The sequence below is a fragment of the Anomalospiza imberbis genome, chromosome 2 (assembly GCF_031753505.1).
Source record: "Anomalospiza imberbis isolate Cuckoo-Finch-1a 21T00152 chromosome 2, ASM3175350v1, whole genome shotgun sequence".
Taxonomy (NCBI): Eukaryota; Metazoa; Chordata; class Aves; order Passeriformes; family Viduidae; genus Anomalospiza; species Anomalospiza imberbis.
This window is the reverse complement of record NC_089682.1, coordinates 35,715,503-35,741,141: the sequence shown is the minus strand read 5'-3', so window position 1 is coordinate 35,741,141 and position 25,639 is coordinate 35,715,503. Positions and strand designations below refer to the sequence as shown.

At 40.7% G+C, this 25,639-nt stretch overlaps 1 pseudogene; it reads right to left on the bottom strand.

The window, feature by feature from the left end:
* Nucleotides 1–9,499: 9,499 nt before the first annotated feature.
* LOC137468683 (cell surface glycoprotein CD200 receptor 1-B-like) lies at nt 9,500–25,599 on the bottom strand (annotated as a pseudogene).
* Nucleotides 25,600–25,639: the final 40 nt, after the last annotated feature.

Here is a 25,639-nt window from a genome sequence, read left to right as displayed (position 1 = left end):
TTAGCAATCAAAGGTATTTTGCAAGACCAGCTGTGCAATTGCACAGGTGTTAGCAATTCCCTGATCTTCTTGATCCATAGGACAGGCCTTTTTGCAGGGCAGTCATCTTTCCCCTTCCTTTCAGGGTTTCCTCAGGTTCCTAATGTCCATTTTAATTGAATTTACCCTTATTTCCAGAGCTGGCTGGGCTGATGTTTCCTTTGGTTTAGAAGAGAAGTCCCCAGCATCTCTACATCTTTAACATAAAGAAACTCCCGGCTTCATTTAAAATGAAATCTTGAGCTTTTTGGTCCATTCTTCACCATTTAGTTCCCACTAGTTATGCATGATTTTCCCTTTTTAAACTAGGATCACATACACATGTTCCAGGTCACATCAACTAAATCAACCTCACTTGCTCACTCAAGGGTTTTTCTACAACTATCTCCTCTAAGTTGTTAATGTTTAGTTTCAGAAATAAAATTTTAAGTCATATCAGCCCCTGGTTCGTTGACTGTGGAGTTAAATAGATCTTCTGTTGTCACTCCCATGGCATATGATTGCTAATGGTTTTCAGTCTGGATGACTAAGAAAATTTCCTGTGACACAAATCTCTGGAGTATTTCACTCTGTAAAAGCATTCAGTAATTCTTTATTTGCATCCAAATTCAACTCCCCAGTCTATCCCAGGAGGGCTTCCTTTGACATCTTTTCCTGGAATAATTCTGATGGAAACTAATCTGCGTTATCCACATTACCCTTTTTTTTCTTAACATCTTTAAAGTATGTTTCTACTCCTCCAATACCTTTAAAATCATTATTCTATCATTTCTGTACAGCCCATTTCCAACATGATTGCTCCTGTCATGTAATAATCACTGCTGCTCTTCCACCTCAATGTAGTTGATGAGGATATTCAGTTTCCTGCTCTAACAACACCTGCAATAAACACTTGGTTGGTGTGAACACCATATCTGTTGTCTCCTGACCATACTTTCTAGGCATATAAAAGTAAATACATTGATATTGCCCCCTTAACTACAGTTGGCAGCAGTTTTACTCCCTTTTCCCCTTCTCCTGGTATTATAAAAAAAAGCTGTAAGGACTTCACTACTTTTCCAAACAATTTTATTCATTTCTTTATTTAGATTTCTTTTCACAAGCCTTGTTAAGTGTGATCCCAGGAAGCTGTGTCTTCAGCATTATCCACCCTCAGATGGGGAATGCCCCTTTAGCATGGCTTTTCCTTCTAATCACACTCCTTGCATTGACTGCAGTGATCTGGAGGAACGTTCCTGTCCTTCCTTTCTGTCCTGAATCCTACCAAATTTCATCTAAACCAAGTCTTTGTTGAATATCACTTTCACACAGTTATTTTTTTTTTCCTTTTGGGCACTGACAGTTTTTTTTTTTAACAGGGAAAAATCCACTGTTGATCCTTCCTATGACTTCAGAATCTTTTTCAGCCTCAGCACCCTGTCCTAGTCCTTCTTTAGAGATGTGGTTCATGAGTCTCTCATTCACCAGTGAAAACCTGACCATTTTTGCCTTAGCCAGGGTTGTTTGTTTACACTCCTGGATGTGCCCTTTGGGGGCAGGTGGGAATCTTTGAGGTCCTCTCCCTACTATCCTTCTTCCTGACTCTTGCCTCTCTTTTGGAGGGAGGTGATTTGCTCCTCTCCTTTGCTGCTACTGTTTCTTTTGCTACTTGTTGTTTTCTTCAGCTTCACCACAGTGATGCCTCCTCCTCTCAGCATTTAACTACCAAGAAGTGAATTTCAACTACCAGCAAAAATATTTCTTTCACAGAACATAATTAAATTTGTGGAACTCACTACTGGATCTTATATTATAGATTAAAAACATAATAAAGGTTAAAAGACATTGAAATAATTATGAAGGGCAGGTTTATCAGTGTCTGTTAAGAGATGATTCAAACACAACCTCCATCTCACAAAGTCCTAAACCCTTGACTGTAAGAAACTGAGCAAGGTTTTCAAAGGGTCAGATAGCTGTAGTTTCCTATGGTCTTTTCTCTTCTGGCCATTCTGGACCACCCTATAAAATATTACACAAAGTTAAAACAGTCTCAAGCCATCTCTAGAATGTTCCTCTGAGCTGCTGAAAAAGAGATGCATTTCACAATACCTGGGCTTGTTTCACAGCCATCTCCTCATTCAAATTATAGAATGAGTGATGGAATGGTTTGGGTTGGAAGGGGACCCCAAAATTCATCTGGTTCCAGCTCCCCCTGCCATGGGCAGAGCATCAGACACCATAGATGCATTCAGGTACTGATTCAGACCCAATTCCATCAAACTCTACCAGGCTGTGCTCTCTATTGATGGCACAAAAACTGGAAGGGCAGAAGAATTTCCTGCTCACCAGGCAGTGTCTGTATCTAAAATGTTTACTGAGGGTGAACTCCAGATATAGGACTGCCCTTATATAGGACATTACATCTAGTAGATGTATTCCAAGAATTTGGCTTTTTATGTCTTTTTTGTCACAAACATACCCTCCTTTTTTTTTTTTTTTTTTACAGATATGCTAATTCTCCATTGGCACTTAAGCACAATGACCTTTCAAATGCAAGCTGTTGTGCAATAACAGTAGAAATTCTATGCCAGTTTATATATATATATTTATTTATTTATGTGTAACTACTGAATAAGGGAAATGGGGGAAATGGGACTAATGCATTTGCAAATCATTGTGCAGATTGATCTTAAATCATTCTTTGTGGTATTTCAGCATTTGTGAAGAAAACATGAGGCTTAGCCAGCAATAATGCCTGCGTGAAGCCATGTCTGCTATGTTTTCTTGCCAAGCAATCCAGTTTTAGCAGGTCAAGAATCAGTCCCCAATGCTTTTTGCTAGACTGAAAATCACAGGAGCACACTCAATAGTTAGCCTCATCTTTTCCACACGCATCCTTTGTGTGATCAAAAAAGATCTTCAATACAGGAGCGCTGCAAATTGGTATTTTTTCAGTGCCTTTTTGGAGCTGATGCTGAAGTTATTTCTTGCATACGAAACAGATTAAAAAGAAAAATCACACTGCAGGAAGAGCTTGTTTAACAAAAGCTAAGTTTATTTCATCAGCTGCGTAGCTCAGCAGGAGTGATTTGACAGAGCACAGCACGAGTTGGGGGATTTTATTTTGGGCTAGCTCTGGTCCGGTCCTGTGAGCTGAACACCCGTGAGCAGCTGAAGAGCATTAGGTGAAGCCCTGGGGTGCTGCAGAAAAGATGCAGCGTTTGCTGTGTGCTCCAAGGCTGCTGGACAATGCCAACCCCGCACAGTGAGCACGGGACCACCAGGAGCTTCCTTTCAAAAGCACATTCCTGACCCAGGGATTCCCTGTGTGAATGCATCTGCCAACAGATGACTGCAGAGAGCAACAGCTACAGGAGAGTCCCAAGGACGGAACGTGGACACCAGCTCTGGTGTGATCCAGCCTTTCCATACCACAGCTCAAACCTCTTTTTGCTCATTTGACAGCCCTTTTTGAAATGTGTTTTTCTAAGAATGTGCTATAGAGTAATGATGACAGCTGCAAGCCGAGAGCTAAAGAGTGTTTTGTGTTTAGCCAAACATTTCCTCTGTGCCTTAACATCTTCTATGTGTTTCTTATTCTCTCCTCTATAGCCTACCCCAAGCTGTATCCTTCACCAAAATTAGGTCAAATTAAGGCATTATTATAATCAGTTCAAAACTGCTGCAGCTGTTAGATGTGGGCAGAACTGACCAACAGGAATTATTTTTTTCTGCCTTACACCAGACTGATACCAAGACAAGAGAAAGGCTTAAAATACTCACAGGAGAGGGAAAAAAAAATTCCATTAGTCTGAGATGCACTTTACAGTCACTGTCAAGATGGCATTTCCATTTGTGTATCAGAAATTCAGATTCCTTCTAAAAGAGGGAAATGATATGCAAACAATATTCTAATGGAAGACAAAGACTATGATTTTGAGTGCACAGAAGAAAGATTTATTTCAGGTTGTAGTTTCCACAGCAACTTTTCATTTTATCCCTCATGTGTCTATCTGTCTTATAAGGTCTTTCACAACATTTATATATAATAAGGTGTTCTATTGATGGGAAATTATTAAGAAATTAATTTCTCAAGGAAAAAACCCTGCAACTTTTCCTGCGTATATTCACAGCTTCACACACACACACAGAGCAATGTACCTATGAATCAAGATGTTTGCATATAGGTGTACATTTTTATTTTTGCTATCTATAGCAGCATGAAATTGGCAGCCACTGTTGATTACACAAGAATGACAATAATGAAGGATGTGATACTAAGTGTAGCTGGTAGATATTCAGACCTGGAGGCAGGCAGTGCTCCTGAAGGTATCAGAGCTTTGCAGGCATTAACTTGCCTGATTAAGGAGGCAGCCCTAACAATACACTGACTGGTGGTGTTGGATTCCAATCTTCCTGATTTGAATATTTCAAGCAAGTTGCACAAAAAGACAAGCAGCTAGACCAGAGCTTTTCAGTAGTTGGCTTGCTCATCTGTTTATTCCACACAACACTCCTCTCACACAAGATGGAGTGAGTTACAAGACATTCATGTACTAAGCACGTTGTTCTACAGCATGTGGCCACATGTTTTTGCACAGAAGAGGGGGTTCTACTCTTCAGAGATCATAAATCTAGCACAGAAATTATTTCAGGGGGGCTGTCCATGGTTTCTTTTTCAGATGTACACATGGAAATCTAAAATATAAGCACAGCTAGATACAAACAGTATGATATGACAGTATAAACGCTGTTGGATTGTGGTAGAAGTGAGACAAAAATCAATCCCAAAAACACTTAGCCTTGTTTGCTCAGCAGTACTTATTGACAGCTGAGAGAATAGAATGAGTGAAAATGAAATTTTCAGAGCTCAGTACACAGTGATGAGATTAAAGTCAGAAGACCTAGAGAGGGACCATTGGCATAAAAATGCCTCAATAATGTAGAATCTGATGTTTACAGCATCCTCTTTCCTATTATAGCTCTGCTGGTGACTAAGCCTTGCCTGGTGCATTGACCTTGGCTGGCTGCCACTTAACAGTGCCCAGCCAGACGCTCTCTCACTCCCTCTCCTCAGCACAACAGAGGGAGAAAATATGATGGAAAAGTTCATGGGTCAAGATAAGAACAGGGAGATCACTGGTTAGTGTCATGAGCAAAGCAGACTTTACTTGGAGATGTTAATTTCTTTTATTAGCAATTAATAACAGAGGAGGATAATGATAAATAAACAAAATTGAAAACACCTTTTCTCTCACTCCCTCTTCTTCACAGATTTACCTCATATTCCCCAGCCCCTGCAATGCAGCAGGGTGGGGAATGGGGTTTGGGGGTCAGTTGATACCTCTTCACCTCCGCCGCTCCTTCTTCACACAGTTCCTCTGTTCCAGCAAGTTCCTTACCATGGGATAGAGTCCTTCACAAACTGCTTCAGTGTGGGTCCTTCCCACAGGCTGCAGTTCTGCATGAGCTGCTTCAGCATGGGTCCTTTCCATGGGATGCAGTCCTTCAGGAACAGACTGCTCCAGTGTGATTTCTGCCAGAAAACCAGTTCCTGCATGAATCCCTCTCCAGGTCACAGCTCCTGCCAGAAGTGTACTCCAGGATGGGATCCCCATGAGCTGCAGGTGGAAGTCTGCTCCTCCATGGACCCCCATGGGCTGCTGGGGCACAGCTTCCTCACCATGGTGTCACCATGGGTTGTAGGGGAATCCCAGCTTTGGTACCTGGAGCACCTCCTGCCCTCCTTCTCCATTGATCTTGGTGTCTGCAGGGCTGTTCCTCTCACATTTTTCTCACTCCTCTTCCTCACGGGTGCTGCAGAGTGTATTAAATATTTGGAAAAGTTTCTTCACTAAGAAGCCGGTCAGGCATTGTAACAGACTGCCCAAGGAAATGGTGAAATGAACATTCCTGGATGTCTCCAAAAACATGTAAATCTGTCACAGAGGAGCACAGTTTAGTTGTGACCATAATGGTGCTGGGTTAATGGCTGGACTTGATGATCTCAGAAGTTATTTCCAACCTTAACAATTCTATGATTCTGTTAGATAGATGTCAGCCAAGAACAAATAAAATGCTGCATATTATGCATTTGGCTTTGGTAAGTGAGCTTAGATTCACAGAAGTCTAAGAACAGAAGATGTTTCTCATCAAGAGTGATTAACTTCCTATTATGCATTGGGGGAAAAAAAATGAAGGAGATCTAGAGTAAGTATGTCTCTATGGAGAAGTTCAGTGAAAAGCACTAAAAAATTCCAAAACAAGTCACTATTTGAAACCTCTTGTTGCACACACAAAAAAGGTAACAAAAGAATGAAGAAAAAAATTGTATTTGATGCCAAAAAGAGAAAGAAATAAAACTAGGTAATAAATTACCTAGAGAACATAAAAATCAATAAACTGAGAAAACTAGTGCATAGAAAGATTGGGGAGGAAAAAGAGGAAAGTTGGTACTTGCATAAAGAAGCATCATTAAGAGCACAAGTACAAACTATGGCAGGACAGAGAAGTGATAGGAAATGTAGAAAAAGTTAATTCCTGAGCACTTCACTGTCTCCAGCACTTGACAGGTGTATACAGATTGTGGACACAAAATCAAGGAGCTGACAAGTTATCATTAACAGCAAAGACTTCACAAAGTCAGAAAGACCAGGTCACAAAGACATCACAGGTGTTACAGTTACTAGAGGAGAACCAAGGAAAGCATTATTTTCTCATCAGAGAGGAAATGTTGTGACAAATCAATGTCAGGAAGGTTAGACAAAACTTATAGCTGCAATTTCAAACTTAGGAAAACCGAGCTCTTCACTGAACTGGCAAATACCCTTTGGACATCTGCTCAATTTCCAATGTCTGTTGGAAAATTGTTTACCTTTTTTGTTTCAATCCTGGTGTAGAAATTTGTGATTTTAAACAAATATTGTTAATAATCTGAAGTCACATTCCAATTTAAACATAAATGCTCTAAACATAATGCTTTGTCACCATTTTTTTCCATATTCAGTGAAGAGAAAGAGGCATCACAACACTTGCTATTTCCAGAAGACAAATTGTTCACAGATTAATCAGAAAGCAGACATCATCATTATTACAAAGAGTGTCCTATGAACAATGTGAGTGAAAATCCACACAATAAACAGGAGCATTTTCATCTATAATCACATCTGGTGCTAAAAAGCTCAAGTGACACTCAGTCAACTGTGCATTTGACTAAACAGTGAATCTGAAACAGCAGTGTCACGCTCCCAGGCTTTTTAATTTTTTTTTTCTTGTGACAATGTGCAAATAGTTCACTCCAATTCCCATCACTTTTTAGTAGCTCTCTCACAACAATTATTCAACAAACAGTCAGCATTTTCCTACACATTTTGGCAGTCTAAAATACCTGTCTTGATTAAATTTTCTTTCAGTGCAAATAAAAAGACTAGGGTCACCAAGAATGTACTCATAATTAACGGGGGTGGGGGGGGAAAGAATAATAACAAATATAAAAACATTTCGAGATGCTTATTTTTGAGACAAAATTGTTATAAGACACCAAACACATTTTGTGTTTTCTCTGGGTTACACCAAGCTGCCTATTCCATACATGACAGAGAACAGGTAAGTGATTTATTTCTCATTCTGTAATACTCAACAGATCAGCGCATTAGCCCAAGAAGCATGGCACACATAGTTTTGGTCATGGCAGGCAGAGAGGAAGCCACCAAAGCCCACACCAGGAGCTTCACATATGACAAAACCCTGCCCCTTACCAGTCATAGCCAACAGTGAAAGTACCTATAAAAGCTTTATTGATGTCCCAGCCTTTCTTACAACCACCCTCATAGCCACATAATTCTCTTTGGCCTAATAACTTTTATTAATCATACATAACAAGCCTAAAAAGCATAAGGGCCAATTTTATTCCAGGATAGGCCATGTCATTGCCAGAGCACCTCATTTCAGCACTAAGCCTGCTCAGAATTTCTACCTTAATGAAGTCCTGATACATTGCAGGTGACTGGGCCAATTCCACCAAATATAAATTAAAGGTGAAAATAAAGATATGAGTGTGAAAACCATATTCTTTCAGCCAGGACAAATTATCACAGATAGCTTCAGAGTGCTTTCTCCCCATACACCATCATCTCCCTGTCTACATTCTAATCTTTTCTGTCTCCATTAGATCTTACCCTTCAACATTTCATTTAGGGCAAAGGAATTAAGAAAAGGTCTTACATTACACCCTAATGATCACAGCACACCTGCACTGTGATTCCCAGAATCAGGCTGCTCCACAGCCCAACTTTCTTAATTCTAACAGCCCTGTCATCCTTTGGTCTGGCTGCTTCTGAAAAAGGCACAGATTGCTGTACTTGTCTTCAAAAACAATCCACGCTCACTTATCCCACTGAGAAACACCAGCCCAGGAACCCAGGTCTAGACCTCACTGGGCAGTTCCTTAAGCAACAAGAGAACTTTCTATTTCAGAAGCTTCAAGCACAAATGACCCCTCGACTGCACCTTGGACTAAGGCACTGCTGCGGATTTCACTAGAGCAGCAAAACACTTTTCCTATCTAGCATCATTTCAAACCTATTTGCGCTACTACCAAGCTGTCACTTATTTCTCCCAGAGGTTTTACACATGAAAAGTGCCTCTCCCTCCCCACAGAAGGCATGATGATGCTGCACACCAGAGTGAGAACAACCCATCACTGACATTCAACACCACAGGAAAGGCTTCACTTGTCCACCAAGCCTAGAAACCAGCCTGGCCTCTGTAGGCCCTTTTCCTTAAGGCAGAGAGTCATTCCTCATGCCTTTCTGACTAAAATGAAAGGCTGGAGTGATGTCAGCAGACATACATGTCTATTTAGAAGTGATAAAATGCAATTAAAAGGCACTGGGTGATGCTCATGCCTGAGAACGCTTATGGAGCAGAGATGACTTTGCAGAAACAAGCAGGAAAAGGCTCTTCAAAACACACATTTCAGTTTAGTTACTGCTGCATTTGTGTTTGGAAGGTCTGACAGACCTGACCAATGAAAACTGAAATTAACAATCAGTCTGTTGAGAGCTTTTTATCTTGGACACATGAAGATGAGAAGAAATAAATGGTGCGGTTAGGGTTGTCTTTTTTTCCTTTGTTTTAAACAAGCACACCACCTGCACTTCATACAACTGAACATTTCTGTTCTCAGTAAAACCATGATGTGATCTCAGCTTCTCAGAAACTGTTCAACAAACAATTCCCCAAATAACCACAGAAATCATTCAGGTAAATATTTGCATATTTGTACATTTACGTTAAAGAGTGTCCAAAATTGTCCATTGCTATTTCTTATTTCCATATCCAGTACAATGTCAAATTGGTTTGATTTTCCATCAATTATCAATGCAAACAGATTAACTGAAAAAGAAATATGTTAAAAATTCAAAAATAAACAAAGATATCAAATACTAGATCATCATAGGTCATGTGCAACCAGAAAACAAAAAAACCAAAAAACCTAAAACTGCCTTCTTTCTGCATTTCTGTTAGATGTATTGCTTTGACCTTCTTGGTTTTGACCCCGTGTCATTTTCTGGTTTCCAACACAGAACTTTAAAGAGAATCCAGTTGTCAAAATGGAAAGAAAAGTGCTATATTTTCACCAGCAGTCTTTTACTCTAGCACAGAAATATGTTCATTATTGTTTTGAGGAAGGGTGGCACATACATCAGAGTCCATTTCCAAGCAAAATTAAGGTATTTCCCTAATTCAATCTTTAAAAGTTCCAACTTTCTCTAGAGCTGTATTAATATTTAGAGAAAGAGAAAAAAACTTACTAAAACAGGCCTTTCTGCCCCACCATCGTCAGGTCAGGAAGGACAAAGGTTTTTGTCTTTTGAGTAAGGTCTGAGGCTTAAGAGTTGAAGTACCAGTTTGAGTAGCTGAGTATCATTAGTAGCTGAGCTGGCTATTTGTGCCTACTCTCCTCTAAGCATACATAAATAGATCTTGGGCTGTAATTCACATAAATGGTCTCTGGAAAGTCAGGAGGCTTGACTGCTGCTCTTCTCGCATGTAAAGGTGGAACTCCCAGGCTCTGGTCTGCAACAGGAAGAAAAACGTGTACCTATGTATTACATTGTAGAATTTTGTGGGATTGTCATTCCCACAGATCCCAAACTAAAAGCAAAGAGCAGAAGAGACCTGGTAGATTAACATTACTTTTGAAAAATAAATGTGATTTCTCTGAGCTCTCTGTGCAAAAGGGTAGAGCACAGAGGGTGAAACATGAACTGGCAGACACATGCAAGAACAGCCTTCACAAAGCCTCAACAGGACAGCCTTTGAAATTTTTTTCTTAATATTGTCTTTTCAAAAGCAAATTTCGAAATGTTATCTACAGCAAAATAGATGAAAATGAACAATGCTAGCTTCTCTGAAAACAAAGTACCAAAACAAAACAAAAACAAAACAGACAGACCACAAACAATCCAATTTAGGCACCTAAAATCATTGGAAGCTTTTGATCTCTGCAACTCCCCCTCTCATCAATGAAATTGTCCTGAATGTCCCACAAGAGCACACCAGTAAATTAATCATTCTAACTTCAGAGCACTCTGACTGGTTTGCAACAAACAAGGCACACGAACCTTAATTAAATCATGAGGAGAAAACAAAATAGGAAATAATTGGTCTTTCCATGTGCATTAAGTGAGGCAGAAGCCCTAAGGAAAAGCAGCACATTTTTATTTTGTTAAATATATATCACAACACACTGGAATTAGAGAGTGAGTAAAAGTTGTGGTTGCAGATTTATCCCTGGTGTTTCCTGGCTTACAAGTATATGAACTGCCACATAAAAATAAAAATTTCATAGCTGTGTTTGTCTCCAATACAGCGAAACAAAGTGGGCCTTTTTCCCTCATTGTAAAAACCATGTCTGATTCCATCCAATCTTAAATCAGGCAGGCTTCTACCATTAAGAATACACATTCTTAAATAAAACATCTGAGTAAAGTCTTCTCTGTGAAGCAGAAATGTATTAAGTTTTGGGAGAGTTAAAATTCAGCATGGTAAATGTGACTTCTAGACAGGAAATGCACCACACCACTCTCTATCCAGTGCTTAAACAATTGCTCAGATACTCTGATTATACATGAATATATACAAGATAGGGCCATCCAAACAACATTCTCACAGATGATGTGTTCCTCATTCCCCCCTCCAAGTGCTCAAAGAGGTATATGGGAGTTTTGTCAGAGTTGACACATTGCAAAGAAATTACAAGTTTTAGTGAAGAATACACCAAAACCTGCAAAGTACAGACACACACAAAGCCCACTTACTGTAAAGTGTTCTGCTGGGCCCTGTGCTCGTTTACATAACCAGCAAGCTGAAAGTAGGATGTCAGGGAGTTAGAATGGTTTGATGGCGCAGGGTACACAGCTGTTATAGCTGGGGTTCTCCTCTAGCTGCCCCCAGCTCTTGAAAGACTTTCTTCAAAACAGTTCCCCTCATATCTTATTTTTTTACATCCTGCCCTTGTTTTATTTTTCCCTTCATTGAAACTTCTGGTCATGCTGGGTGCCCTGGTTTCTACTGGAATAGAGTTCATTTTCTTCTAAGTAGCTGTGTTTTGCATTTAGTATGAGAAATTAAACAAATCAGCTATCTAATATACCCAATGCACAATTATCTGAAAGATATAAAACTATCTTGTACATTGGCCTATTCTTACACTTGCTCAAATGAAAACTTATCACTGCTCATGGAAAGAGATCATCTGTGTTTAGTCATTAGTTTATAAATTGTCATTCTTAAGTACAGAATTTCATGCCAGTAAATGCAGAACAAACAAAATAATTCTAAAAACCTTAGAGCCTTCCCTATTCTCAGAAAGAACCCTTTTCATCCTGAATGAATCTGACATGTCTGTAACACATTAATACCACAATACCTATGGCTCTTTCAAAACTCCGGACTTATTTTAAATTGATACCCCTTATTTCATTATGACTTCTCCAGAACAGTGCCTATATGAACATTTTCCTCAACCCTTGCCTCCCACCTCAGTCTCAGCAATAAAGTGCACATCCTTGTATCTGCACATAGTCAGCAATGGGATTGTAATATATTTCAGATTCAAAGGACTCACCTCTGTGCCTGAAAATCAAGCATAAAGTCACACCAGTGACAGCAACGACACCTGCAGATGCTCCTGTCAGGATGTAGAGAAGCCTACAGGAGGTTGTTCTGGTTTGAAGGACAGAGGTGTCTGAGCAATGAGAAAAGAAAGCAAGTTACAGAGCTAGATGTCAGTATCCATGAATTTGTGACATAACTGCCTACCTTATCTGGAAGAAAAAGCTAATCCTCTGCTTCCAAACAAAGCAGAAAGATGAGATGTCTGGATGCCAACCAGCAATAAGAAGCTGCCTCACATCCCAGTCATTTGTGTGTACAAACACATTTTCATTTTCAACTCGTCTGCCTTTACAGTCTCATTTTCTTCAAGTACTACTAGCCCCAAACAACTGAGCAGCCATCCCTGCGAAAGGCTGTTATTAATGACTGGTTTATGCTGATTTCTGTTCTTCATGCCTTTACTAGTAGAGATACTTTGGTGATACGAGCACTTCTTTACCTGTTCTTACAAATCCTACTGTGATAGACTTCCCACAGGTCCAGCACAGCCAGAGAGGCTGAATTTTAGCCTTTACTACCTTTGCAAGTCACAGACTGACATGCTTCAAGGAAATTTCCTCCAGGCCATCACTACTGTGGAAAAACTGGACAAAATGTTGTGGGGAAGGTGCTTTTAGATTCTTTCTTGTTTCTTGCTATCCTACTCTGATTTGAGTGGCAAGAAATTACTTTCTCTCAAGTCCCTTTTGCCTGTAACAGTAATTGGTGAATGATGTCTCCCTGTCTTCACCTTGACCCACGAGCTGGCCATTGTATTTTTCTCCCTGTCTTGTTGAAGAGGAGGGAGCAATAGAGCAGCTTGGAGGGCACCTGGCAGCCAGCCAAGGTGAACCCACTGAAAGCAGAATAAAGAATTCTTGTAAAACAGAACAGGAATTGAAAGAAAAACATGCCAAAAGCTTCTCTATACAGTGCCACAAAGCATTTGGTTTCAAAGTTATTAATTTATTCCTCAACATGCACTAGGACTTTGCCTTATAACCATGTTAACCTAGTTCCAGGACCCTGGCATTTAGTGGGAACAACTGCACAGAACAGCAGAAAGGAGCCCAAGACATGATGAAAAGCAATCACAAAATAACATTATTTACATTTCAGGTCCATGACCAGAGTCCGGTTCGTGGCTGCATGGGTGACCAGGCAGGTGACAGAGGGAAATGAGCTGTTGGCTCAGCCAAAGTAGCTCACTCTGGTCACTGTCCCATTGGGGTGATGGAATTCTTCCTCAGAGCTGTGATTGCTTGCAGGGATCCAGGAGATGTCAGCAGCTGGCTTTCCTGCAGATGCCTGGCAGACAGCCACCCTGCTCTTGTCATGGGTCAGAGTCACCGTAGGAGGGACTGCAGAAGAAATTTTAAAAAGGCACAACCATTATTTCTATTCATATTTTATACTTCTATTTCATTTTTTAGTATAAAATCACTAACTGAGAAACTGACAAACAGGTGGTATTTTTTAAATTGCATGACCAATTAGTGAGATTTTTAAATAATTTGAAATATTAGCACATCTTAAAGGAAAAAAAAAAAAAAAACATCAAAAAGTCCAAGGTGGACACCTCAAAAACTAGCTGGCTGCATCTGAAGTACTGCTTCCTCCTTTTTGCCAAAAGGTGATGACAGATTAACAGGAGATGGTATGACAGAGAGGGGTGGATTCAATAGAGATTTTATACTTGACTGATGAAAAGGCAGATTTCTGAAGCTTCAGGTACAATATTTAGGAGTTTGGATATATAGAATCAAAAATCTGATAGCAGGGAAATAAAAGAGGCATTGGGCAAAACTGTTCTGCTTGAAGTCCAACAACTTATTCTGCATTTGGCAAAACAGGGAAAGGCTTGCACAACACCAAACGTTTATCAGAAAGGCACAATTCTGAAGGGAACAACAACAACAACAACAACAACAACTCAACCAAAAAAAAATCAAGCAACTAAAATGAGTAATCGCAATCATAGAGTTAAAAATTAATTTCGTATAATTTTCAGTTATATTGAGATGATTTAACTAATATAGGCAAAACACAAAGTTTTCCTGTGTTTTTGTATTCATTATGCTTCTGAATATTCTTTTGTTCTTGCCTATGTAGTAAATAGACTAATTTAATTTTTATTTTAGTGATGCAGTCTTACCTATCACAGTCAGAGAAGAGAAAAAATGAAAATTCCTTTCACTGTTGGCAATTTCACAGGTGTAAATTCCCTCGTCCCCAAGGTTCACAGGGTAAATACGAAGTGCAGGGTCATTGACAGGTGAATATTTCCACGTGATCCTCTCACTGCAGTTCAGCCTGCTTGTCTCATTCTGATCCCTTCTATAGGACAAGCAGTAGCAACCTCTGCAATTCCTCTTCCATGTCACCAGCAGCAAAGTCACCTTGGAGATGTTGGGGCAACTCAGCACAGCTTCATGGCCAGCCTCTACACTCACCCTGTTGCGAGCTGCATAAGATGAAAAAAAAAGACATTAAAAAGATGCTACAGTCATTGTAAAAGCACAGGAAACTCTTGGCTTCAGCACTTTTAAAAATATTCTTCCTGACTGTAATGGCAGCCTTGGGGCACATATTGGTATTCAACTTCCAGATCCACCTTCCTGAAGTTTGGAAGTGCAATGGAGATGGTGCCTTTTTGCTGTGGACAGTGATGCTGCAAGTCCTCCACCTTTATTTTGGGTAACAAATTTCTATCACTTTAATATAGGCTTTGAAAATTTGATGGGGCAGGCAAAACTCACTCTTAAGGGAAAGGAAGCTACTTTTAAAAATTTATTGTGTTCCTGAATTAGGTGCCTTGCTTCAAGTGTCAGTAAAACCTGGAATAGCTGTGGAACACACATCTGTGGCACAGTTAATATCAACATCACCTGGAGCAGAAGTTTAGTAAGAGACATATGTGGATCCCTTTTATTCCAGAAATCATAGCTCTCCTGCCTTTGTCCCAGCTGAACAGATGTGTCTTTAGATGACCAGTTTTGGATTCCTATCAGATTTATCATTCTGTGCCACTCTGCAAGGCACTCAATTATTCTGCCAGCCGAGGTGACATTACTCTTTCCATTCTTACTAAACAATAGGCAAAATTTGCTCTGGTGTACTATGAAGTTTCAATGTCCTGGCAAGTTGGAAATGCAGAGTACCAAACAGTGCTACATGTAGTTTTGCATCTTTCTCACTTTCCTTCAAGCAGATTGATTGGCAAGAAAAGGAGCACAGCCAGAACTGCCCCTTTATGAGCCATCTTCAGCAGAAGGAATCAGCCCTGCAGAAAATGAAGGCAAAGAAAATGGCATATAATCACAAAGGGTTGTGCTCATCCCTTCAAAGAGAACATGTAGTAAAACCCCTGTTTCCTTTGAAAGCAGGAGTTCTAAACAAGACCCCATGTCAAGTGCCATTCTTATACTGAAGAAAGAAAGGCAAAACCAGGGTTGAAAATAAAAAAAAAAAAAAAAAAAGAAAGAAAAAGAAAATAAAGACAAAAAAACCCCCCAGCAATCCAAACAAAACAAAACAAAACCAAACAAGCTACTGTTTGCAAGCAGTTTTTTTAAAATCCTGGATCTCTTGTACCACTCAGGATCTAGACTTCATCAACTATTTGGCAAAGAAATTATTCCTAGCCTTTGCATGCCTTTAATTTCTTGAAGAGTAACTCCCCTTTTGGAGCAGAACAAAAAAGAGCAGCCCTCCTATTGCAAGGGATCAAAACCATATGAGTTTGTTTCTTGCTTTCATAGGCAGGGTGAACTAAAGAGGCATAGTAACTCCTGCTATTCTACAACTATCTAAACCTTTTAACAAACCATGTCCTATAAATGCTGCCATTTCTATCTCTTTAATAATCTACTTTCTGAATCAGGCACCCACAGCTAGAGATGATTGGAAAATTGTGCTCCCATCCCATGGGAAATACTGACACTATGTTTTCATTCCCAAGTCAAAATCCAAGATGCAGCGGACAAAAAAACACCTCTGTGCAATGGCTGATTCAGAAGTGTCATATTTGTAGCAACAGGACTTTCCTTGAGGGTTGTTTAGATCATGCACTGTTCACACCTTTATTCAAAAACAACCAAGTTTCCCAGCATGTGCTGGGAGGAGAGGGAAAGGCACCCAGGGCTCACTCTGCACCCAGAGACCTGAATCCTCATCTGGTACCAGCTGCCATTAAAGTAACGGCCTTCAATTATGCAGCATTAAAGATTTCACTTTAAATGTGAAACAAACCACGAGAGGCTGCCTGGTGTAGAGGACAGAAGTCACAACACTGCCACAAGTGTGGCACAAGAAGAACAAACGCTGCCACAGGCGTGAGCAAGAGATGCGAGAGATGGTGTTTTCCTTAACACAGGGTGATACAAGTGCATGTTCAAGTCACTGAATCACAATCAATGGTTTGGGTTGGCAGGGACCTTAAAGATCTTCCAGTTCCAACCCACTGCCATGGGCACTTCCACCAGACCAGGTTGCTCAGAGCCCAATCCAACCTGACCCTGAACACTTCCAGGGATGGGGCATCCACAGCTTTTCTGGGCAACCTGTTCCAGCACCTCAGCACCCTCTATAGAATTGTATTCCTCAAGGAATTGTTTTTCTCACAACTCTAACAAAGAACTGTGATGCATCTGGATGAAAAGCTTTCATTACCACCTAGCAAAAATGCCAATACAACCAGTTTGATCTATGTTCTGCTGCTAATGTGTAACAAGCAAGGTAATTCTTACATTAAAAACACCTCAAATTTCATTTTGATTCACATAAAATTTCTGCCATAAAAGGAAATATTTTTGTTTGTTTCATTTTATTCAGTGCTGTCAGAAGATTTGGGATTTTTTTTTCCTTTGCAATTTGGATATATTATGCATACAAAAGTTGCTTTCAATCAAAAAAGTCTGAAACTTTAAAAGCTGATTTTTTTTAACCAAAAAAAATTTAAAAGATACATTTTGACCAGACTTATGTACTGAACTTGACCCAGTTTGTAAAGATTTTCTCAGTCCTTTCAAAAGGAAAGTAAAAGAAACAACAACAAACCTTCTGCAATTTCTTTCAGCAAATTCAGTACTCACCAATTTTGATGGGTCCATAAATATTCATAACAGAATATTGTCATATTGGAACTTGTCCCAGAGAAGTATCTTTTTTTTAAATGCATACAAATCTCATATATGCCGTTTATTTGCTCAAAAGAACAGGCATTAATAATTAAAAATGGGACCTTACAGAAAGAAGAGGATATATGACTCTGTTTAAATATTCATGTGTGAAACGTAGAATTTAATCTGCAATTTTTAAAATTCACAACCCTTGAACAGTTGTGCCTCTGAGCGAGAAGGAGCTCTCAAAGTCCAAAAAGGAACAACCAAGCAGAGATTAATCAAACCCATTTAAAAGTAGCAAATGAATACTTGGTGGCTCGCCTTGTGTTATTGCCTTTGATGGAATTAAAATGCCTCAACAGCTGCATTAAAATAAATTAAATTTTTTACTCAGCCTCGGTGGCAGTGGCTGGCACAAGACCGTGCGATACGTGTGCTGCGCTTCCCACTCAGATTCATCCCAAGGAGAGCTGAGGCTGGGGGAGATCCACTCACTTTACAGGCTTGAGGGGAGCCCTCCTCATCCTGGAGCCTGGGAGGAGAGCAGCAGCAGCTCCAGCGTGCTCTGGTGTTCCGATTCTCCTTCTGGGGTGAGCAGGGAGACTTCAGCACTCGCAGCCGCTCCCACGGGTCTCCCAGTCTTGAGGGCTGATTCCAAGGCAGCTCCTGCTCACCAGGGAACTGCAGGGATGTAGCTGGAGTGCCCCTCCCTCTCCGTCCCCACCAAGGGCCCAGTTAGAACTGCAAAGTGAGAATTATCTCAGTTTAGGAGATTCCATCCCTGCATTCAGCTGTATGGTTCATTAGTTTCTTTTTGTTGATGCTTCTGAGACCTTAACATGCAGCTGATTTTTCTTATAGACAGATAAAGCCTCCACCCACCTCCCCCCTTGAAAGAGATGCCCTGAAGAGGATGTGGCAGAGTTAAATTGAGAGAAACAATCTGCTTTGTGACATGACGAACCAGTCACAACCTTAGCTGTCTGTTGTTACACATCACACACCAGCCACAAGCCTTGAGCTATGCAAAGCACCAGCTTAAAATCAGGCAAATACATGCAATGTCCAACGTGATTTAAATATTTGCTAACACAACCTGAAAAAGGAAAAGGTCAGGTATCCATCAGTGCATCAGTTGTCACCACAACTTTTTAAAGGATAACCAGAATGTAACAGAGCCATTCCCATGTTTAACTCAGCAAAATATGGTTCTGTTTTGAAGTGAAAGCACATTTTAAAGAGTACAAAAGACCCTGCCTTAGCAGGGTCTCTGTTCTATGTAAGATGTATGTCTTTGGGAAAGGAAGGGTTGGAAGGGATGGCAAGAAGAGGAAGCAGTAGCACACATCTGTATCAACTCTCTTGCTTCCTCTTATAAGGATAAGGATTTGCTCTGCAAATCAAGGCTACGTTATTTAAAATCCAAACCCACAATTTTGACAGTCAGAGCAGCAGCAGCATCTTCTATGCACCAAGACCACACAGCACCCAACTCAAAAGCCTGCAGTTTTTCTGAAGTGAGAGATGCTGGTTATGCTGTATTTTCAACATCCCCAGGTCAGGCACTTCTGCTCCCATTTCTTCCTACCAATGGGCCTCTGCTGGGAATTCCTCAAGTCCCTCCACTGAAAATAAAGCAAAAAAATACAGCAAGATTTGAATGCCCTCTGTGGAAGACAAAACATATCAAAAGGGGCAGCAGGTAGATATTCCCAAAGCTGAAACTGGAAAGCTCTGGGGGGAGAGGAGACTCTGTGTTCTTTCTCTGTTCTTAGGCATCTTCCTGAGCCATCTGCGGCTGGCCCCTGACAACACTGCTGGGTAATGGACCTCGGCTTCGACTTTAGAGCCTCCTGGTATTTTTATTCTCTTAAAGACATCCTGGCCCTGAAAACTGATCTCTGAATTCCTCTACTAGCACAGCAGAAGACTGTTAGCTCTGTCAGGGACTGATAGATCAGAACCGCCATAGTGCATTTTCTTCTCAGACTCCCTGTTTGTCTTACAGTTGCTGGCATCAGTTGAAGCCACAGATGATTTGAAATTTGGCCCGTCCAGTTTGTGAGCTATTTTAATTCTGTTCCAAACTACAATGCTTTGTCTGCAAAATGGGAAATAGAGGGTGGATGAGAGAGAATTTCTGAAAGAGAGAATTATCCTAATAGAATGAGCTCTCAAAACAATCACAAGCAAGTTTATACAAAACAACTGTAAAATTACAGTGTTTAGGTAAATATATACCTAAAGGCAAATAGTTTTGAAATTTCCTCCACAGCAAGGCAGAGATTTGTGCCATCTATTGAATTCATCAAGATACCAGTATTTAGAGTAATACCAACATTACAAAGTGTGGATTTTTCCCCAGGGGAAAAAAGTTTGTCATAAATAGTAGCTGTAATTCCAGAAAGCATTTGGGCATCTCCCCTCTTCTCAGATATCACCTTTTTATCACTAGCTCATCTGGAAAATAGTTTAGTCCCATGAAGTTATTGCACAAGCCAAGGCATATTCCTCACACCTGTAGCTGCCTTGCAGCCAGTCCCTCAGGGAGTAATCCAGTGTTGGGAAGGGGCAGTAGGAGCAAAGAAAGAATGAGAACAACACCACCTGTAGTAGCTCATTCTTTTCCTTCCAGAAAGGAAGAAGACATTTGCTTTACATTTTCCATTTTATGTGGAAAAAAACCCAATTCTTGTACCTAACACCTTGACTTTCCCAGGTATAAACCATCTGTGGCTCTCACCAATGTCAGCAAACAGAAGGGGAAAAGCCCCGCTGATAATGAAGCCTGTAAAACATGACACTTCCATGTTAAAATATCCAGAGGCAGTTATAACACAATTTGCAGAGATCAAGGAAATGTATTTCTTTTTTAACTGTAGGTCATTAACCACAGGAGCTTCTCACTCAATCCCAAAACTGCAGCAGACAAATCTACCTACTGCACATATGTTCATGACCTTAACTGCTTTAACTCCAGCCCCTTGTGGGCCTACTGCTTTTTGCTGCTGATTTCCCAGAAAAAAAAAACTGGGAATTAGCAACCCACAAGTGTAATTACTACTTTCAGGGCTGTGGCTAACCAGAGGAAAAGTCTTCCATACGAGTATTCAGAGATGAACAGAGATGGATGTTTCATAGCTTGATGTTTAACTCCTTTAGTAAACATCAGGACATATCTCAGGCTCCCCTGATGAAGGTTTCCTCCCCATCTTTCAGTCAGAGGTACTGGCCTCCCACTCCACAGCCAAACACAATGGAATTGCACCACACATCCCGAACTGCACATAAAGAAGCTACAAACCTCAAGTAATTCCTGCTTTAAAAAGGACAGAAATAGCAGAAGACCTGGTGTACAGCAGAAATAAAAGCCCTGGTAGTCCCTCCTCACCTGTCAGTCAGTCCTACCTGTAGCATCACTAACCGTGGTTTAGGCAGTGCTAAGCAGGGATTTACCTGACCTCTCTCCTTCGGCTCTTCACTGCTCCTTCTCCTTCACACTTCAGGGAACATAATTTTCTCTGAAATCTACAGCTTCCCCATTCCATGGACAGCTGTGAAGATCCTGCAAGAAGCCCCAGGAACCCCCATCAGCTGGGAGACAGCTTCTCCAGCCTCAAGGAGGTGCATCCTCCACCCTCATTGGAGTCATTGCATAGATATGTATTTTATATATTTAAGGAAGGGAAAAAATTGTCCCCTGTGTTTATATATTTAAGGAAGGGAAAAAATTGTCCCCTGTGTTTATAGATCAACACATACAAATATGAAATACATACTGCTATTGTATGGCAAAGGAGGAATAGTTTTCTTTCATTTCCCTTTCTGTGGGTTTTTTTACAAATGGAAAAAATTGGTTGTGTAACAAAATGTACCTAAAATAGAAACCCACATCTATATTGGGAAAAACGACACATCCCACCTCTCAAATACCAAGTAAAGTCATGACACCAGGGTCAGGATACCATTTATCATTGCCTACACTCTTTTGGTGTGGTGTAATACACCAAAGGGAACTCTTGTCCTTTTTCCTTCCTCACCACATAGGTTTCTTTGCTGTCATAGACTCCCTTTCACATAAGCCAGTTAGCTCTGTGTCGGCGGTGTAGAAAACTTTCCCTTGTGGTTTCCAGCAAAACTTCTCACATCATTTCTTTTCTGGTTACCAGCACTTCTGGCAGATTTTAAGCTCCATTTGAGGCAGGATGATGCAGGAGAGTGGAGCAGCTGGGAGGAGTCCTACAACATGTCCTTATTCAGGTTTCTGCTAAGCAAACTTCCACCATATTTTGTAGTCCAGTGGTCTGCCGGTGAAAAGTACAGTATAAATTCAGGTAATCACCCACAGATGTTAATGCTGTCACGGGACTGTGGGCATTGCTGATAAAAGACCTTCATTTTCTCATCTTCCCACAGTGACTTAAAGTACAGCCCAGAGGGGAAGCTCCTGAGGACAGAGTGGCAGAGCTTCTCCAGGCTGGGAGAACATGCACATCATTGTCTCCTGATTCAATGTCCAAAGGCACTGTGTGAAAAGTTGAGGCACGGCACTATGACACAAATGAGAGAATAGGAAGTAAGATGCAAAAAACATACAAAAAAAGTCAGCTAGCACACAGAATGCAGAAGTGTCAGACAGAGACTCAGGAAGCCTCTAGCTCTCCACCTCAAGGACTTTGCTGAATGCATTCATGCCACAGACCACAGCCTTTTTGTCACCCCTGCCCTCAGGCCTGTATAGGCTATGTACATACATAGGCTACAGCCGTATGGCTGTGTCTGTGCACAGCTAAGGGCTCACTTAAAATACATGAAATAACATGTCTTAATCTGCTAAAAGTGTCTGTGCTGTGGCCATGTCTATGTGTATTGCTATACACATGAATATTTTTTTTAATAATTATATAGAGGTACAACTTTATGCTCACACTTGGAGCTGCTGCAGTCACAGCCCTGTGATAGAGCAGGAAAAGTTAATTGGCTTTTTTGCAAAGTCTCCTCCACTAGAAACCCGAGTTTTGCACATTGCTTCCACATAGTTTGTTGTCAGAGCTAGTTTATGTCTTTTGTAATGAAAGAATCTCTGGAAAAAAAAGTGTTTTTAAAATGCATCCAAAGGGATAAACTGGAGGCAACTTTGAAATATACAGGCTTCCAACAAACCTCTTTGAACAGGATCATCTTCCCCAAAGAAGGTAATTCCTCATGTAAAAGAAGAAGACCTATGGACAACTGATGGCATTTCACATAGGGGGTACCTGCAACTGAACAATGAAGGAAACAACCTCACTCAAAGTCCAGGTTCAGTGAGTCCAGCACCTCTACTCCATCAGGGTTATGTACGTGTGCTGCAAAACCTCCAAAGTGGTTTTAATGCAGTTAACAAGGGCATAAGGAATATATGGGGTGAGGGATGCTGGCTGAATGCATTTCTGGACAGTTAGCTTGAAAATCCATTTTCACTGAAAACAAAATTTGATCTGGAAGCTTTGGACTAACAGTCTATATTTCTTTATAGGCTCTAGAAAGGTGTATTGCACAATGTACTCAAAGTTGTCTTTTGCTTGTTTACACAAGGCAGTTCTGAGATGGATAAAGAACTGTCATTCTTTCCTGTGAAACAGGGAGATGACATTGCCCTGGCATGGGACAAGAAACAGGCACTATAGATTTCTGAGCAGGTCCTGAAAGAAAACCCAGCTCTGGCTCTACCATTGTCAAGGACAAAGAGAGGTCATACTAACTTGTGCAAAAGATTTTTATTTGGGAAAATTAGTGTTTTCTTACTACTGAAGGACACTCACAGAATGCCTCCCCCATGCTCCTCGAGCTGCACTATGATTTTAAAATGCTCATTAAGCCTTGGCCTTGATGAGCTGCATCTGGGCTGAGCTTCTCCTGAGCTTATCTGAAACACTGTTCCCAGGAGCTAGTGCTGTCTAACAAGCTTTGGAAACTTATTTTTCTTGCCCAAATAACAACCTGAGTTTAGGCCTAAGCCGCTGGCCAAGTCCAGGCCCAAGTTTGACAATGTAGACCTCTCTGAACATTGGGAGGGCCTTCCTTATTCCTTTCTATATTATTTTCCCCTTTTGCCTTGCCTAGCATCAGTGTAGATCATTTGTGGATGATTTTAGTTTTAGATTGATTGATTTTTTACGTTTTAGCATTATTTTTCTCCATGCTTTAACCATCTAGTAAGCAATAGAGTGAGCATTGCCAATGCATTTTCTCACACGTTCACTTTAATATTAAACCTGCTTTTGCCAACTCCTTTGATTCTTTGAGCCACCTAAAACACTCATTTTTGACAAAAAATTAGCATTTCCTTGTTACTCAAGGCTACTCACATCACAGAATTCCTAGTCTTGTTTATGTGTCTTCCGTAACAGAATGTGCCTCTATAACAACTGATGTTCCCAGTAGGCAGAATGCACAGGTATTTGGAGCTGGGATTTCAGTATGTGTGTTCATGTCTCTAGTTACCATGGATATACACTGATGCTCCCTCCCTCAATGTAAAATGTCTCTCTGGTGTCTTATTACTCACAGACCTTCTGCAAGCACCTTGTTTTTATGACCCTTCAGCTCAAGGATTCGTATTCACAGTTGTTGCAAAGTAGGATATTTGGAAGCAGCTTCTATGCTTCTACACAGCATAGAATACTGAATGCCAAGGAGTTAAAAATCCCCCTGAGCTCAAGAGAACTGCCTCTTTAAAATTCCTACTTCATCTTCTAGCACCTTGCAAAAACAAAACAAAACAAAATCTCCTTAGTCTCTCCACAGCTATTCCTCGAAGTTGCCAGGAGGTGGAAACATAGCTACACCAAGCGAGGGAGAAGCATGGTGTTGATGTGCAGTTGTACAGCGTTCTGCCTGCTGAAGAATGGTGCTAAAAATATCTGCAGTCCAAACTGGCTCACAGGAGCCCAAAACATAGCATCATACAATGCTCCCTGAGCCCCTCCACATCCCCTTCCCCCACCTAGCAGGACATCTCTACTGCTTGCTATGGGTGCCCTTCAGGCAGCTGGTTCCGTCAGATGTGATTTACACGTTTATTTCAAGAGGAATCCAAAAATCAGGCTGCCTGTGACTGAAAGGATCCCACAGCAGCAGCCATTGCAGCCCTTCAGAGCTGATAAACAATCCGATCTCTTGCAAAGTGACAAGGAGATAAATTTTCACTTGGTCTATTGTGTCAAAAACATTACACACGTGTCCAAGAATGAAAAACATGGCAGAGATCAGCAGTGCTCATCAGACAAGCCTGAGTCACCACAGAAACAGCTACAGGTGTAACCATCTTCCCCTTGTCATTTGGTACCACATTTTAAGGCCTGAGAGAGAAGTCCTTTCACAAAGTACATCAATACTTGGAAAGGGGGAGAGGGACACAGCAGTGTTAAAAAGCTGCAGACAAAACAAGCTTTCAAAATAACACAGAGTTGAGTAAAACATCACATCTTATTTTGGTTTCAGTTTGTACAAGAGTGAATTTGACACTAACTTCATTTCTGCTTCTTGTGCATTCCCCACCGTGAGCTCATCCCACTGAGAGTGCTCTCGGCTTTCTCAGAGCAAGCTGAAGAGCACAGAGGATGGACTAGAAATGAACCAGAAGATATCTCAGAGAAGAGAACACAGGAAATCCTTCTTTGCATAGAGAGTGATAGAAGAAAGGAAAAAACCTCCCTGCATGGGAAGCAGGTCCCAGAAAGTACAGCTGGAAAAAAAAATGGGGGAGGGGTGTCAATAAATATATAGACAATTCCAGAAATCCACCCAAGAGACTTGTGATTTTATAAAATCAATCATACACCTTAATTTCAGAAAAAAAAATGTATATATATATCTTCTTACCTTTAACATAGACAATTATCCAGGTTATCATGACTACAGCACACCTTTTCCAGCCCAGAATCCACTCTCACAGCTTTGTTCCATTCCAGGTAAATCTCTGGGCTCTCTGTGGAATTGGCAATGCCACACCGGTTATTACAATGACAAACATGCAAGTTAAAGACTGCAGAACTGCATCTTTCCTTACCTAAAAACTGCTGTCAAAAAGGTGACTGAAGGCATAATTCTCATTTTATTTTTAGCCAAAATATTTTGGAGAAAACTTTAAGAAGGAGAAAGAAAGGTGAATATAAATCCCTACGTTTTAACAAAGCTGGGGAGCAGCTTGGAAGGAATATGAGCTGGTTTCTCAGCCCAACACACATCAACCCAAAAATCAACAGAATCAACCCAAAAAGCTCTGGGAGCTCACCACCTTGGCTACTTAGACCAAATAGATATTTCATTTTGCTGGGGGTACGGAGCTGAAG